Source organism: Moschus berezovskii, chromosome 28 (genome assembly GCF_049115385.1).
Source record: "Moschus berezovskii isolate FMDL1 chromosome 28, NW_MosBer_1.0, whole genome shotgun sequence".
Taxonomy (NCBI): Eukaryota; Metazoa; Chordata; class Mammalia; order Artiodactyla; family Moschidae; genus Moschus; species Moschus berezovskii.
The window spans coordinates 16,395,311-16,413,703 of NC_142487.1; the positions used below are offsets into that span (position 1 = coordinate 16,395,311).

At 48.1% G+C, this 18,393-nt stretch overlaps 1 protein-coding gene across 1 annotated transcript in view; it reads right to left on the reverse strand.

Annotated features, from left to right (window-relative positions):
- The window catches only part of ZBTB7C (zinc finger and BTB domain containing 7C), a 390,531-nt gene that overhangs the window by 150,422 nt on the left and 221,716 nt on the right, over window positions 1-18,393 (reverse strand). The window contains exon 3 of the mRNA XM_055417322.2: window positions 10,360-10,421. The gene's annotated coding sequence lies outside the window, so the exon portion shown is untranslated. The remainder of the gene's footprint in view (window positions 1-10,359; window positions 10,422-18,393) is intronic.

Sequence of the window (18,393 nt, forward strand, 5' to 3'; positions counted from 1 at the left end):
AAAATCCCAATAGAAAAGTGGGCAATAGAAAAATGGGCAAAAGAATGCACTACTTACAAAAGGAACATAAATAATATCCTTAAATATGTAAATATTCAACTTTACACATAAAAAGATAAATGCTGATTAAAACTACACTAAGATACCATTTCATACTCATGACATTGGCAAAAGGTTCAAAACTTGACAGTACCTTCTTTAGCAGGGTTATGAGGAAACAGATAGGAATACAAATTGGCACAACCCCATGAAAGGGTACCTGGAAATTTCTTACAAGACGCCATACACATTTACTCTTCAATTCAGTAATCCCATTCTAAGAAATTTACCCTGAAGATACACTTCCAACACACACACACAAGCTTTGCAGCATTATTTATAATCACTTTACGGTCATGCATAGGAGCGTGGTTGGATAAACTATGGTATGCACACATGGAGTACTATGCAGCTGTAAAAAGAATGAGGAAGACCTCTATGAATGGTATGCAGTGTTTTCCAGGAGACTGAATACATAAAGCAAAGTGTTTAAAAAGCATATATGACATACTATTTTTTGTGTAGAAAAGAAGGAAAATTTTCAAAACACATAAAAAGTGCTTATTTTTATAGAAAGCAATAGAAGTGTAAATATCAAACAATTAAGTTGACTTCCTATCAGGGGGAAACGGGGTAGAAGGAACACAGGAGAGCGTGTTTTCCTAGTATACCTTTTCGTGTAGTTCTGACTTTTGAAAGTATGTTAGTATTCAACCTATTTTTTTAAAAAATAAAGCAAAATTAAGTCAATAAGAATGGGAAGGGAAAATCCCTAAAATTGAAAGCTGAAATAAATAAAATCTAACAGTAGAGATGGGTTGGAAGAAGGGGACGAGATTTGTCGACTGTAGCAGTGTAGGTGAAACAATTCTGATGCTATTTTAGATTTAACACAGAATTACGTGAGTGAGTGAATGTGTTGATGGTTTGGAGAACCTGAGTTTTCACTATGGAAGAAAAACATATAAATATGGAATGGGGTAAGACAAAAAGCAACCCTGTGGAGGTAGAATTTGGTAGGATTTGGAAGTACTGGTGTGGACTCACAACGTCTCACATGTGAATATGTAAATGTATATGCATGTCTGTGTGCATGTGTGTATCATGTATTATGAAAGTTATGCTTATGTGTCTACGCATACTTCTATTTTCTAGTTCTATCCCTTAAAAGGGTCAAGAAGCAGAGACGATCAGTAGCCGTGAGCACACTCAGAGCCCAGATTGTGGTCTCTAATACCACTCTCCACTAAAAGGAAGCAAGGCTTCTCAGAGAAATGACTGATTGCAGGGCTAGCACCAGGCAGGTACAAGATGAGCCTGGAATCTCTTGTTATGCCAGAGAGCAAGAAAGTGCTCCATAACAGGACTGATGACATATCAAAATATCATGGGAGTCAACTTAGAGGGGCTCCTCTACCAGTCAACTCTTGGGCAGCAGCTTAATCCCCAAAATAATTGAGTACAGTGAAAAATAATATTAATAAACTCTTGGAAAAACAGAAATTCACCAGACAAATAAATACATTTTATTGCTTACAATAGCAAATGCATACTGTTTGCAGCACAAATAAATTCTATTGTCACAGTAGAAAGCCAAGGGCCAACTGGTAAACACGGAGGTAATGCTGAAGCTGGAAAAGCATCGATTTGCAGCAACCATCATGTTAACCATGGGATCAGGCATGAGTCATCAATGGATTCTACATCCATGAAGAGTAGGGACTTGCATAATTGCAGTCTTCCTATAGACTGCATGCTAGTTTTAAGGGAGAAAAAACAATGATCCTCATATAGTGGAGATATTGGCAATATCTTGGCTGGCAGATCAAAATTAACATCAGCAGTGGGGACCAGTGAGTAATTCCTGGTGTGATTGCCTGAGAAGAGCCCAAGGTAGTGCAGGCAGGCGTCTCCTAAGACTGTATAACCTGAGTCTAATGACAAGGAAACATCAGACAAACCCAAAATGAGGAATATTTTATGGAAAGTAAGGGAGCATTGGTATTCTTTACACATCTCAAAGTCCTAAAAGACAAAGAAAGGCTGCAAAAATGTTCCAGATTAAAGGAGGCCAAAGAGACATAACAAAGCAACATACAACCCTAGACAGAATCCTCGGTGGACAGGGACGTGCCGTAAGAGCATCATGAGCTTAACTGATGAAATCAAAACACAACAGGTAGACTGGTAATTAGATTAAAGTATGCATTCATGTTACATGCATTGATCAGCCATACTATGATTATGCTAGAGAATACGCCTATCCTTAGAAAACACATATTGAAGTATTTAGGGGTAACACCTTCAAGTGTTTCAGACCAAATGTGTGTGTGAGTGTGTGTGTGTGTGTGTGTGTGTGTGTGTGAGACAGAGAGAGAGAGACAGAGAAAGAGATACAAGTGATACAGTTGATACAGTGAGGAAGCAAAGATTATAAAGGGAATGGGGTAAGTTTCTAACGATAGATGGGTCTAGAATACAAAGATGCAAGGGTCATCTTTTTATTTTTTGCAGTTTCTCTTTAACTTGAAATTATTTCCTAATAAAACAATTTTAATTGGAAGTTCCAACACTTGAATGACGCTCCCTTCTCTGCAGGTGCGGACCCTCCTCTGCCAGAAGACCCCGGGCAGGCAGCCAGACCAGGGGGCAGCTCAGAAGTCAAGCATCTGGGTTCAGTGTGGCCTTGAGCAAAAGCCTCACATCTCCGTCTGTGCTCCCACCTCATGGGCTGTTGGACAAGTGAAACACTGTGCTGGCCAGGCTTCACTCTCAGATTATGCTGGCTTCAGTGGGAAGGGCAGGATCACCCTGAGCTCTGTGGGGAGCAGAGCTGAGAGCTGCCTGTGGCTCCAACAGCCATGGTGGGGGGAATGGAGGCTCTCACAGGACCGTGACCCCAGACAGGCACTGTCCCAGGCTAGGCTTTGGCGGGCTGAGCCTCTGTGCGCTTTGCTCTTGCCCTGACCCCCACTTTTCTTCAGCTAGCTTCTCCTTCAGGGCCCAATCCTGGTGGCTCTCTTGCCAGAGCTCCTTTCCGTGAGGCATCAGCCAGGGCATTTCAGTGTGGATTCAGCATGGCCCCAGCGCCCCTCTCCAGCGGAACCATGGTGACAGTATGTTCTGGTGAAAAGAATGGTGGTCCCTGGAGAAGAGGCTGGGGACTTCCCTGGAGGCCCTGAAATCGACCCCAAGACTCTGGACCCTGACAAGGATGCTGGGCCCCCGCTCTGGCCCCAGGATGTCATGAGGGCAGAGGCGCTGTGCTGCTGTCCCCAGTTGCCCCTCTGGGCTCACTCTGCCCCTGGCACTTGGCTCTGCCCAGAGGCTGTGCCCCTACAGCCTGTGGCCAATGGAGGCCCCAGAGGAGCCTGCAGGGAGGGAGAGAGGGAGGTTGGGTGTTTAATGCCTTGTCTCTCTGTCTTCAGGGACCCCTCAGCTCAAGACCTGGCGAGGTAGTGCCCCCACAGCACCCTGACTGCCTCTGCTTTCAGCACCCTTGCGCCCCGGCCCCTTCAATCGCAGTCTCAATAAACCAGGGCACTGCACTGGGGCCTGGGGGTCCCCTACATCCTGCACAGGCCTTCGGACTCAACGCCCCTCAAATCGCTCACTTTGAGTCTGCCTCCTGCTTCCCGCCAGCCCCTGCCTCCAGCAGACACCTGTGGAGGGAGGCCAGGCACCCCTCCTGCCGCCGCCCCACCCGGAGACTGTCGTACATGTCTGCCCTCCAGGCCCGAGCGCCCGGCTCAGTGAGGGGACCCACCGCGAAGCCATTCATGCCGCAGAACAAAAAGCAAGGCTGCCGCCCGAGAACTCTTCTGAGGCTCAGGGCCTCCTGTTCCAACTCTATTTCATCTTTTCATAAGTTACTGTTAACTGAGGCGCATGACAAGAAGGGAATTAAAAGAGAGAAAAGTTGGTGGAGGAATGCCTTTTCTTTTTGGTTAAACCTTTTGTTATCCATTCTTTCGGAGCCTGATTCAACCAGAGGAACGTGTGGCAGAACCCGTTCTTCAAAATTAGTTCCAAGAGACAGGCGGGCTCTTTATTATTCATTCTATTAAAATCAAAATATTAGCTAATGCCTCTCACGCCATCAGAGTGGACCTCTGATGCATTGTCCTGCTTGAAAGTGAAGAAGGCCTTTCATGCCAAGGCCTCTGTCAAGTCCCTCTGGTCCCCTGCTCACACCAATGAGCAGGACATGCTGGGTCTGAGACACTTGTGGGCCCAGGATGAAGATCCAGGGCCAGACAGGCAAGGCCGCCTCTTCCTCGGCCCCACCCAGCACTAGAGGGCACCCCCCCACCCCCCCGCCCCGATCCCCTATGCCTCCTTGGAGCCCAGGGTGGCCTCAGCAGAGCGGAACGCCCCTCCTGGTTGCAGGGGTGTGGTTTCCCAGATCCAGAACAGGAACTGACTTTTGTATGGGAGGGAGGAAAGTGATGATTCAGGGACCCCGAGGCTCACAGCTCAGAACTGCTTTGCAAGCTTATTTGGATTCCCCACTGCAACCTTCATCTCTGGAAGGACCACAGTGCCAAGGAATTCCTCTAATCTCGCAGGAACACACAAGTCTGGATTTCAGCACTCCGAGCTCTAGAGTCACTGAGACGTATCATGGTGGTGTTTTTAAACAGGCCCTGAGGATGACAGTGAGGTTCTTAGCTCAGTGGAGGCTCATTATCCTTGAGAGCCATGGGTGGAACCAGAGCCCCCAGCTGATAAGAGTTGGCTCAGCAGGGTCTATGCCTGTTGACCTGGGTTGCAACATGGATGAGTACAGTTTCCTTGGGGGTCCTCCTAGCTGACTGAGAAGTGAGGGAGGCTACACAGACCCAGTGAGGGGCTGCCAAGGGACAGAGAAAGCAGAGATTCCTGGAGGCTGAGTGAACCAAAGAAGGCTTCCTGGAGGAGCTGAGCTTTGACAGATAGTTAAGGACTGGAAAGGAGAGAGGAGAGGAAAGGGCAAGGAGAACTGTGAGTGAAAAGCTCATAGGTGGGGGTGGGCGTGAGGTGAGGTGGGAAATGATCAGAGATAAGGCTGAAAGGATCCTGACTGTAAGCAAAAGTATGAATTCTTTCTTCCTTTTGTATCCTTGAGCCAAACTAAATTCACTATTAATCTCCCAAGACCTATCTTGTTGATAAATGTTGATTTCCCTTGCACACCTGTTCATGTTTCTGATGGAAATGTATTATAAAATCACTCCATTCAGCTGGTGATTACCATGGTAATCAGGAACGCTCAGGGCAGGCCAGCACTCCTCTTGAAAATAAGATTCTGAAGATACGGGCTTTCATTTCACTTACGATGTGCCTGGGGAGAGAGGAAGTGATCAGGAGTGGGGTGGGGTGTAGGGGGATGGTCCCCTCCTCTGGGGAAGTCTTGGCAGACAGCACGGCCCCCAGGGCCTGGGAGGTCTCTGCAGGGAGATGGGGAGAATGGACCAGACTGGGAACAAGTCAATGGGGAAGGTCCCGCATACGCTGGTGCTCTATTGTGTGCTTGCAGCTGGGGACAGCTTGGCTGGATCCCAAGTCAAAGAGGATGTAAGCTACCAGGTGCCCAAGATCAGGAACCTTGGCTAGAATTCCATAGTGTCCCACTTCTGCCACAAGAACCACCTCTATGCCTGCTGGGGTATCATGAAGATGTCATCATCAGGACTGTTATGATTACTTCTCCCTATCACAAGATTCTAGTTGTTTAAGGTTTGAACTGCATTATTTAGTCCGATTTTAAGTTTTCAAGAGCTCCAACCAGACTGCTTGGCTTTAAATCCCTGTTCCATCACTGACTGACTGTGTGGCCCTGGGCAAGTTATTGAACCTCTTCTGCTTCTCCTCACCTGTAAAAGGCAGTCTCTAATGTGTAAGAGTGTTGGGAGGGTTAAGTGAGTTAATTCATGAAAAATGTGAGAATACATCTGTCACAGAATAAGCCCTCAAAAATGCCTGAGAGATAGCAGAGCTGCCCTTCTCAGAGGATGGGGAACAGGGACACTGAGAACAGGCAGTGCCTGGACTTTGCACACACATCGCCTTGCCTCCTTCTCCTGACACCTCCATGTAACCCTGTTGGAATGGCAAGCAGCCCAGATCCCCGAAGCCCCAACTGCATGGTGACGAGTGGTGGGTCTGGGCTGGAACCCAGACCCCCTGCCTCCTTTTCCACAGCTCTTCCATTTTTCTTCCTAAAGATGTTGGTTTGCTGACCTCTGCTTGTTTGCCCCAAACTAAGATCCAGTCACCCCCTTACTCTGACTGCAATCCTGGGACTCTCAGGTCAGTGAACACAGGATTCTAGAACAGTCATACCTCCACGGTCCACATCCAGCTCTCAGTCACTCCTACCATTGCCCACATGCGTTAGTGAAAGTGTTAGTCGGTCAGTCATGTCTGACTCTTTGTGACCCCTGTGGACTATAGCCCGCCAGGCTTCTCCATCCATGGGATTTTCCAGGCAAGAATACTGGAGTGGGTTGCCATTTCCTTCTCCAGGGGGTCTTCCCGACCCAGGGATCGAACCCAAATCTCCTGCATTGCAGGCAGACTCTTTACCATCTGAGCCACCAGGGAAGCCATATGCGTTAGACATTACGTAATGAAACACCACCACCATAATCATGGCAGCAGCTGCATTTGTTGCTTTCCCAGTTCTAGGCACCACAGTACCTTCTCTGTTCCTATAATAATAACTGTCATTAATGGAATTACTTTATACCAGACGTCACATAACCCATGTCAGTCCAGGAGCTGTGGCCCCTGCCTCACAGAACACCACCCCCCACCCCCAGCAGTTGCTGACAGGCCATTATTCTGGGTCCTGCTAACTGTGCAGTGATAAGGAAACTCCACCAGTTTGATGCTTTATCTGGTTGCAGGTTGAGGAAAGATATTATTTCAATCAAGATAATGATTCTATTTCTTGGACGGAAATGAGATTTTTTTTTTTTTTCATTGCCTTGTGGGGGTGTCACCAAAACCTGTCTTGGGGCTTGAACAGGTCAGATACAAGTTAGTGGATTTTCCTGCGACCCGAGAGAGAGTGTAAATTAGACAGAGAGCAGGAAAGAGGAAAACATACATGCCAGGTCTATGAGATCACAAAGTAAGTTCCATGTGGACATTCAGAGGCATAAAACCTGTGGAACAAAAATTCAGAAGGTAAGCGTGCAGTGTGAGCCCTATGGCCTGCATTTCACACAAGGGAAATAAGGATAATGAAGCCACAGAGACCAGACACAGCTATGAGAGCAACTTAAAAGTCTTCTAAAGCTGCCTGTCACGAGGATAGACTTCCTTTGTGACTTTGCTGACAGACCCTCCTCCAACCTCCTTCAACACCACCTCCAACAGGGAGTTCACCAACAATGGAGCCGATGCCATCACTGACCCACTCCTATGTTGAGGAAAATATCTCCAGATTCCATATTAATCGTAAAGTCAATTCATAAAAGGAAACCACAGTTAGAACTCACAAGGTGCTGACACTGCCGTAGACCTAAACCAGTTTGGAAACAATACACATTTCAGTAAGCCATCAAATGATATGCAAATAACATTAGGTGACAAATGCAATGATTTGAATGAGTGAATTTCGTGAAAGTTTATATTATTTAAAATATTTGGGAATTTCAAGAGCTGTAACACAGCATCTCAAGCTCTTTACAGGTGATTTGCTTCAAAGAGTAAATAACAATTTTCAATTCTTATATCAATTGTTTATATAGTAACTCTAAGGAGTTTGGAAATGTTTATAAAGGCTTAACGTCTTTTGAACATTTCACTGAGAACTGACTTGATGAAATGCTCTCTCTCCAAATAAGAGGTACATCTCAGCTCAACCGATTCTGGAACAGACCCAGTTCTGCTGATTCTTAAGGACCAAGTGGGTGGTATCTTACTATACCACAATCGGACTGATCAGAACTTTGAAATCTAAACTGCACCACTGTTGGTGTGTATAGACTGTCATCAGAAAGTAACCCCAAATTTGGATAATATTGGCTGTGAGCAGAGGAGGAGACAGGCTGCTTGGGACAGAGGTGGGAAGGAAATTTTTCACAGCATACTTTTTGATACTTTTGCATTTAGGGCCATGGAACTATATTACCTATTAAGAATAAAATTATAGTTTAAAAAAGTACATAGTTATTTCAATGAAGAAAGACTTTGACACCATCGATTTCTATTTTAATATTGATACTCTTAAAATGCAGTGAAAATTACTACCAGGTCAGGTGAAAATTACATTTGGCTATCTTCACAGCACTGATGCTCATGGCAGGGTAGTAAATGTGACCAATGGCCCACTCAGACCCCTTTTTTCCCGCTGGGCACCCAGTCAAGAAGAGACTTGCTCTGACACACCTTTGCTTAGCTCCATCTTCCCTCCCTCCCTCACAAGCTTCCCCTAATGCTCTCTTTTGCTGTATCACATGTGCCTGAACCCTTGTCTCAGGCTCTGCTTCTAGAGAACCCAACCTAAGCCAGTCAAATGCTGCCTTCCCGTATCTTTCCAGAGGCTTGCCCCTGGTGGTAGATGCACACGTGAGCCTTCCTCTTTGAGGGCAGAACCATAACCAGTTTCCTGCCCAGTCAAAATCACCAGTCTGATACCATACATTCCACGAAAGGCAGCGCAGCAAAACAGTGACCATTCGGAACAGAGTTCCCACAGCTAGACCTGGCGAGACTGCACAGTGCTCTTCTTCCCCAGGACGAATGAGCAGGAGGTAGGAGCAGACCCAGAAGGCCTGCTCCATAATCAGACATGCAGCGGTGCGCAGCGGAAGGTCAGTATGAACATCGGCTCTACCTGCTAAGCAATCTCGAACGAAATACTAAAGCTCTTCGAGCCTCGATTTCCTCATCTGCAAAATGGCACTACCTGACGGAGCCTCTGTGAGGCTCCAATGAGGCAGTACCATCAAGCGAGGTGCAAACTGGCAACGCTACATAAATACTGGTTGCTCTTGACATTCAGAACAAGCAAGTATCCTCTGCTTGCTTGGAACAAATAATTAAATTAACCTCTGTTAAATAAATATACCCCAGCTGCTCCTCACCCTGAGCATAGCACCTGGAGCTCCCTGCATGAGAAGCAAGTGGACACGGGGAACACTGTCCTGGTGACAGTCCACCTGAAGCTTCGGGTGTGTCCCCATCATGGTCTCATGACCCTCAGCTGCAGTCGTCTGGAGAAGGTTGAATCTCTCTCTCTCACTGAGATACAAGGAGTATCCCCAATGTGAATTTCCTATAATCTACCCAGTGTCTGTGTTAATCTTGAATACAACTTCCAACTTGTTGAAAAACCCATATATTCTTATCCACATAATGAGTCATAAACTAGCAGAGACCTAACTTTACTTACATACATCAGGGATGCTTGCTATCCTGATTCTTTGTGGACCATTCATGAAGGTATTTCAAGCCCTATACCATCTGGCCCTGCCCAGTGTCACCAGCATTTCCTCCCTCCCCATTAGATCCAAGTCTACGACATCCTCCACGTAGGCCATTGGGTGTTCCCATCCTGGGGCCTCATCCTTGTTCCTTTCTCCCTGGAACAGCCTCCCTCCTCCATCAGCCCAGCTCACTTCTCCCTTTACTCAGGACACATTCCCTAACCACTCCCATCACCAGCATTTCTGCCTGTGCCATACGGGCCAGAGCAGAATGCGTGCCCTTTCATAAAGTTCTTCCATGGTATCATGGGCAGATGTCTTCTCTTTCCACACCGGACTGGCCATTCCTCCAAAACAGACCCTGAACCTGCAGCCTCTCTTGTATTTCTCAGAGCCACCAGATAGGGACAGGCATCTGGCGAATTAATAATACTCCCAGATTGAGTAATGGACTGGGTCATATGATTGCTCTCAGTTTAACACACTGCTAAATGGCCTGTATGAGAATTTACTGTTCTAAATAAGATCACCCTAGCAGCAGACTTGGAATTGTGCAAACTGTTTGTGGCCCCAGGGCAAAAAATTAAAAAAAAAAACCCACGTCATCCTCATACCAAAGGAGTCCGGCTTTCCTCACACACCAATCGACCCCAAGGGAGCTGCTCTCTATCATGAGCCAGTGGGCGCACCCTCCACTCAAAGGGCAGAGCTAGGGCTCAAACCATGAGCCTTCACAGCCTTCCGTCCCTGGGTCCAGTCCCACCCAGCCAGAGGCACCTTCCAGAAGAACCAAAAGCCCAACTTCATCCAGGTCACGTTCCCTTCCCCAAACGGGGAAACCCACCCACTTCCCAGGAACACTGTCAAACCACAGACCGAAGAAAGCAAAATTCAGACTCACAAGCGACCACGTCTTCTTCTTAAATTTCAGGCCAGCAGTTTCTGTGCAAACCTGCTCATTTCCTGCAAAGAGAAGAAAGGGATGGAGAAGCATATTAGCATCTGCTCTGGGTATCCTTCAGCAGTTTCCTGGCCGACCTCTGGCTTCTGCACCTTCTCTGCGTTCTCACTCCCAGCAGCACTCTCCCCTCCCAGGAACACCGCGTGCTAGTTGGGTGGGCGCCCCTGGCAAGAGCACCCCTCCTCCGGCCGTGGGTTCGGCCCACGGCGCCTCCCTCCCCCTCCCCGGCGCCATGCCAGTCTCAGATTGACCACTGCCTCCAATTCCCTGAAGGCGCTGGGCTTCTTCCCACTCGGAGTGAGGCCTCCTCTTCTGTAGCATGGGGTTGCCTAGCAACCCTGCGCGCCAGCTCGGAAGGCCCTCCTAAATTGGACCTCACAGCACAGGGCATCTCCTTGTACAGCTGCCTGAATCTTAACAATCTGGTTCTGAATAATAACACAATGGTAATTGCATGCATGGGCCCCAAACTACATTTAAATAATGTTCAAGAGCTGACACAAACCAACAAAGGCCAGAAAATGCATTTCGGAGGTTGACTGTAGGGCCAGGCAGGACGTTCGGTGCGGGAGGGAGTTGACACCCAAGACTTGAGTTAATGACAATGCCAACCTGAACTGTGCGTTCTCCTGCCTCTCTGCCTGAGCATGTCACCACTTTAATGTGTTTTAGGTGAGTTTGGGATCTGTAGAGGCAATTAATGGCCAGCGGTAGTGATGCCTCAAGACAGGATGTCTTTTAGTTCTTCGGCAATGTTCGGAGAGATTTTTGGAGGAGGTGGGGAGGACATAGGGACAGAAGGGAGCACTGTGCCTGTGTGATTTCCCGTGGCTTTTACGATCGTGGCTAAATACATTTTAGAAGGTAGAAGAAAGACCTTACCAAGCAAGAGTGCAGAGCATCTGCTACCTCAGTGAGGGACAAATTCAACATGACTGATGCGTTTCAGGATAAGAAGTGAAGGCAAAGAGGCCTTGACACTGGCTAGCATGCAGACGGAAGCTGCTTAGTGTGGAGTGGGGAAAGGCCGCGTGCACGAAGAGTCCAGCCTGCAATCTGTGTCCCTGGCAGAGGGTAATGAAGAGCTCTGCTCAAGGCAGAAGAGTCTTCACGCGTGGGAAATAGCAAGCTGACAATCTGTTCCTCGGGGAGTGATAGCAGTGAGGGTCAGTTGATCACCCCTGATGATTTGAAAACCTGAAGCACTTGTTTTTAAAAGCTCAAAATCGTCCCGCAAGGGACTTAAACAGATATTCGCAAACCCCTGTTTATGAACAGTATCACTCACAATAGGCAGGAGATGGGAGAAACCCAAGAGTCCATTGGACGAATGGGTGAACAATATGTGGTCCACGTGTATGACGGAATGTTACTCAGACTTAAAAAGGAAGGGAATTCTGATATATCCTTCAACATGGATGAACTAGAGGACATTATGGTAAGTGAAAATAAGACAAAAGGACAAATGTTGTATGATTTTACTCAGATGGGCATCCAGGCTTCCCTGGTGGCTCAGACGGCAGAGAATCCACCTGCAACACGGGAGACCTGGATTCGGCCCCTGAGTTGGGAAGATCCCCTAGAGAAGGGAACAGCTACCCACTCTAGTATCCTTGTCTGGAGAATTCCATGGACAGAGGAGCCTGGCAGGCTACAGTCCATGGGGTCGCAGAGTCAGACACGACTGAGCCGACTTTCACACTTCACTCACAGGGCAGTCAAATTCATAGAGACAGAAAGTAGAAAAGAGGTTACCGGGAGTTGGGGAGAGCAGGGAATGGTGAGTTAGTGTTTAATTTGGGGAAGATGAAGATGAAGCCATACGTTCTAGAGATGTATGGTAGCAGTGATTGCACAACAATGTGAATAAACAATGCCGCTAACCTAAACATTTAAAGATGGTTACTATGGTAAATGTTATGCATATTTTACCACAATTAAAAAAAAATCCTCCTGTGGTAACACAGCTTTCCTCACTCAAGGACACACTGGGCTGTGTGACTCTGGGCCGGGGAACCCATGGCTTGCAAACATGGTGTTCACGCAGCAGCATCATGGGTGCAGTGTCTGAGCATAAGAAACAGGATCTCCTTAAGCCCTCTTCACGGAGTCCGAACCCCATCACCGCCCCGAGTGGGGACCCCTTCCACCCAGTCGGGCCACTCCCCACACCCAGGACCAGCTTCCTCCCCCCGGCAGGCAGGCTCCTTCTTGCCCATGCTGCCTGCTCAGAACTGCTCAGAAAGCCGTTTCCTGTGGCCTCCACCAAACCAAATCCGACCTTTTCTAGTGGATCTATGTTCTGCAAACGTCACAAAGCCACCATCGAGCATTCGTTCAGGAACGATTCTATATGCTTGTCTGAAGGGTTTGTCTCTCCCCTAACTTCTCGGGAAGGACCTTTGGACCGGGATGGTCACTAACATTTTTTGTCTGCCATAGGCTCTGAGTGCACCATGTGCTGTTCCCTCAAAGCTCTGGGAGGGATGCAGAGCATACCTGCTGGCTGCAGAACCCTCGAGCGAGATACTCCAGGCAGGCGAGTGGGTCCCTCCAGTCATTTAGAGGTGTAACTCAATGTGTGCAATAAACAATCGAACATTTACAGATTTTATTAATTTGGAAAGGTCATTAGAGCTAACAGCTTCTGTGAGAGAGTGAATAAATAGCATGGATAATTTTTTTTTTTTCTGTATCCTGATTTTTTTTTTTCTTGGAACGTGCTTTAAGCCTCAAAAAATAATGTTACAAGGAGAAAAAAAAAAAAAAAGAAAAGGAGAAAACATCCAGGCTAAGGACTTCCCTGGGAGTCCAGTGGTTAAGACTTCGCGTTCCAAAGCAGGGGTGCAGGTTCGACAGTGGCCAGAAAACCAAAACAGAAACAATACTGTAACAAATTCAACTCAGTGAAGACCTGAAAAAGAGCCAGGCTTGTGAGACAAGAAGAGTCTGACGGGAGCTCCCGACAAGGCTCGTTCCCTCCCTGAGCCTTGGTCTAGTTCAGGGAGTGATCACGAAGGTCCCTTCCCATAATTATGGTCTGCGGTGACAATGTGAAGCTATCAACTTTCCAAGCTAATAGTTACCCATCCCTCACCCCATCCACCCTCCCAATGTTGGGCACACCTTCACCTCTGGAGACATAAGGTTCAAGTTCATGGCCCCTCAGCCAGCAAAAGGTCCTTAATGATTTCAGGTGCCTTCCCGACTCTGACCTGGGGGCTCTCAAACCCAACAATCTGGCTGCCACACTCTCCCTAAGGAACACTCCAGACTAATGACTTGTTTCCTCAAATCTCCAGGAAGGGCTGGAAATGGGCCAAAGGACATCATCTCCCAGGCTCCGTCTCCCCAGCCCTTGGCTCCATGACCAGTCGGCGTTGTCTGTCAAGGGCCAGACCTCTGCAGGGAGCGCACGCCTGGCTCTCCCCGAGGAGACACAGAACCAGAGATCAAGGTGCCGAGGGGTCTGGCTCCAGCCTGCTGTCATGTGGAGCAACGCTTGGCCCTTGACCAGGCTGTGCAGTCCAACCTCCCTCCCTTTCTCCAACCTCATCCCCTCTTCTCTCCTCCCCGAGCGTACAGACACTGAGAAGGTGGGAGGCCCTCACATGTCTGCAAATGTGTGGCCACAAACATCGAGGCCCTCTTCTCTGATTGCTCCTGGCTTTCAGTAGTAATAGGAAGACCAAGTGTGACCCAGAACTATGAGACTAACAGCCTAACACTAGTACTAACATTAGAGACCAGGGTTCCATCCCTGGGTCGGGAAGATTCCTTGGAGAAGGGCAATTCACTCCAATTCTTTCCTGGGAAATCCCATGGAGAGGAGCCTGGTGGGCTACCATCCACAGGGTCGCAAAGAGCTGGACATGACTGAGTAACTAACTCCAATATTAATTTAGTTGACCGAACTGAACACTTGTGTGATGCTTTATAATTTGAAAAGTGTTTTCCCACGTACTTGTCTGGCAGGTGGGATAGAGTTAACCGTTTACTGAGCACTGGCAGTATTCCAGGGTCTTTGCTACCTGTGGGGATGCACACAAGAGGTGTGGTCCCTGCTCGCAAACTCCCTCCACGGCACTGTACAGTCAGGAAGATGGAAGCACAGAGAAGCTGAGTGACCAGCATCCAACTCACAAGCATCCTTGCTCAAACCAAGTCCTAGGACTCAGAGCCTTTTCCAGGTGTTCCCTCAAGGCCTGTGAGTTTAGTATGAAACGTCACCTGCATGATGTTAACCAGAAGGGATCAGGCAGAGGTCTGCATGGTTTGGGGACTGTGAAAGTCAAGGCCCAGAATGAAACAATGTCTGTGGGTCAGGCCATGTTTGGCCCTGGACACCCGAGAGGAGGAGGCGCCAGACTGGGCACAGGTCAGAGCCTGCTGTAGACATGACCTTGGCCCCTTGTGACCTTTCTGCTCATGGATAAACACCATTGTTCTCGCTAGCACCTTTGTAGAGATGCTGCCTTAAGAGCTGACGCAAATTCATGAAATCTTTTTCCTTCTTTTTTTAAATCGGCACTAACCTCTCTCTTCTAAGAACTGCCACACCACTTACAATCAGCATGTGACAGAAAATTGGTGTTGTTCTTCTCAAGGTCTCTAATAGCTTTTTGAAAAACATCCAATGTCCATGCCAGAGGAACCCTATAAATTCCTCACTTTACAACCAGGATACCTGAGTCCAGAGAGGGCAAATGGCCCACCCCAGCTCACACCAAGAACAAGACCAGAAGCAGAACACAAGTCCCAGACTCCCAGCCTGGGGCCTGCACACACCCGGTGGGTGGTGGGAGGGTTCCCATGCGTCCTGTGTACCCTGAGCCCCATAGCAGCCTCAGCAAGCACGCGGGGCTGGGAGGGGGCTGTCAGATGCTGGATGGAGGCAGGTGGACTCCAGCTTCCCCCCACTCCACCCTGGGAATGACTTTGAAGTGACTGGCTCTACCTCACAAAGAGGGGTCGAGGCTGTGAAAGCTGCCCTCAGGGGCCAGGGAGGTCATTAGTCTCTGCTGCAGGGCCTTGCAGCTCCCAGGAGGCCATAATGCTTTAAGGTTTAGAGCCAGACTGACCCTGCCATTGACCAGCTATGTGACCTTGGACAAGTGACTTAACCTTTCTCTGCTTTAGATTTTCACCAGCAAAATGGGCAGAATAATGGCACTGACCTCCTACCTCCCGGGGTGAAGCAGAGATGAAATGAGCAAGTGGGACTCCCTTGGCACCGGGTGTGGCATCTATGTTCTCTGGTGAGGACGGTGAGACCAGCTTTCCCCTGGGAGGTCAGCCCCATCGAGGAAAGGAGACTGTGTGCTCACTGCTAGTGGCAGCTCCTAGCTCGAGGCCAGCACATGGATGAGGGCTGACTGCGCTCCCATGGGAAGTGCTCCCGGGCTGGTGGCAGCCCAGCGCCTGGTGGGAAGATGCCTCGGGGGATGAGCTGTGGCTAGGGTGGGTCAGTTGAGGTCTATGGTGACAGAGAGGCAGGGGCTTCTCTTCCCAGGGTCCTTTGGAGGCTGTGTTATGTGGGTTACAGTTTGCTTTTTCTGCTAAGATTAAAATTAACCACCCTGAGGTCATAAAATGGCACAGACAGTCCGTCTGGTGTTTGTTTAGTCCTTACAGAACCAGACATGCTCTTCCCATAGGATCCTGCAAGCACATACTTAGGTATTCACCCGAGGGAGCTGAAAACTTATGTCCACACAAAAACCTGCACACGGAAGCTTATGCAGCTTTATTCATAACTGCCAAAAGTGGAGGCCATCAAGGTGTCCTTCAGTGGGTGAATGGAGAAATAAACTGTGATACATCCATGCAATGGAATATTCAGTTCAGTTCAGTTCAGTTCAGTCGCTCAGTCGTGTCTGACTCTTTGTGACCCCATGCATCACAGCACGCCAGGCCTCCCTGTCCATCACCAACTCCCGGAGTTTACTCAAACTCATGTCTATCGAGTCGGTGATGCCATCCAGCCATCTCAGTGTTAAAAAGAAATGCGCTATCAAGTCATGAAGACATCAAGGAGTCTTACATGTATGTTACTAAGTGAAAGAAGCCAGTCTGAATGGGCTACATACTACATGATTCCAACTATACGACCTTCTGGAGAAGGCAAAACTATGGAGATAAGAAAAAGATCAGTGGTTGCCAGAGGGAAGAGAGTCCAGATGAACAGGTGAATCACAGGGGGTTTTTAGGGAAGCGAAATCATTCTGTGTGACCTTGTAGTGGTGGACACATGGTTTTATACATTTGTCAAAACCCATAAAACTGTACAACACAAAGAGTGAACTCTAGTGTAAACTACGGACTTTAGTTAATAACGGTATATCAATAGATTGACAGATGCACACTATCATACATGAAACAGACAAGCAACAAGAAATTACTGTATAGCACAGGGAATATAAGATATATTCACTATCTTTTAATAAACTATAATGGAAAAGAATAAAAAAATACAGATATACATACATACATACATACACATATGTATAACTGAATCATTTTGCTGCATACCTGAAGCAAACACAATATATTTCAATAAAATAATAAATAAAATAATGTATCAATACTGGTTCACCAATTATCACAAATGTACCACATTAATGCAAGATATTAATAGTATGGGAAACTTGGAGGGAGGGGAAGAAAGAGGGTATACGGGAACTTTGTACTTTCTGCTCAATTTTTCTATAAACCTAAAACTGTTCTAAAAAAATAGTCTATTAGTTAAAAAAACAACCAACCCAAAAACACAATACTCAGGGCCAATTAGTACCCACCCCCATCACTGAGCCCCGTGGGGCCACCAGGTGTCACGCTAGGGTCTTGGAGGAAGGTCCAGAGATCAACACGGTCCTTCCAACTAGAAGTACAACCACGCCTGTCCAAAGTGCTAGAGACTGTTTGGGAAAGCCAAGGGGGCAGGCCAGCAGGACCCCCCTGCCCCGCCCAGCTGGTGAGGCAAACAGAGCCATGGACCCCAGCAACTGGGATACTTCTACATGGCAGGCAATGACTCAGCCTTCACTCATTCTTCCTGAGCACATGCCCTGTGCCAGGCTCACCTCCACTGCCTTCCAGAAGGGAGTCAAACAGAGACCCAGCCCGTGCCCACAAGCCAGACTCCACCCAGCCTTTTCTGTTCCTCCACCCCCAACAGCCGATACAGTAGGTGCTCGATAAACATTCCTTGGATTCAACAGGGATTACCTGCATGCCTCTTTATCTCCCCACGAAAGGAAAGAATCTGATGGTAAGCCTCCCTTTCCTCCAGTAAACTCCTGATTATTTGCTGAACAGAATAAACAGTAGCATCCCCCACACCTTAGGGGAGACCTTGCGTTTGGCCCGGAGGCCACTTTCCCTACCCTGGGAACACATCCAGAGGGGCTTCCCCCAGACGCACCTGCACATGTGATGTTGCTCGGCGTTGAGAGCCCACTCAACAAATGGACATTTCCCCGCTTCTCCCTGGAAGGGCTGGAAAATGTGTGTGTGTGTATGTGTGGTCATTACCAAGCAGACTGCAGGGCAGTACCATGGCCCTTGGCCTTGGGACCTGCCATGCAGGCACCTCAGGGAAACCCATGAGCTGAGGTCCAGCCTGCAGGGCACCAGACCAGGTTGGTCTGCTCTGATTGAGAGAGGAGAGAGAGTTGGGGGGATTGGGACAGTGTGAGTTTGTCACTGGAGAATGGTGTCTTCCAAGGTAACCAAATCCTCTTCAGTCATTGCTTTGGGGGGTGATGGCCCCCTTGGAAGTCTGAACTTCTGCAACCTTGGCCTAGAACCTTAAAAGTAGCCTGAGGAGGAGAAAGGGCTGAACCTAGAGAGTCAAAGCCAAAGCTGGGGACTGGGCCTGGGATAGGGGAGGCAAGAGAGCCTGTCCAAGGAACAAAGGCCTAATCTGTCTGGTCAGGCTGCCCAGCCCCAGTCTGACTACTCAGTCACACACGT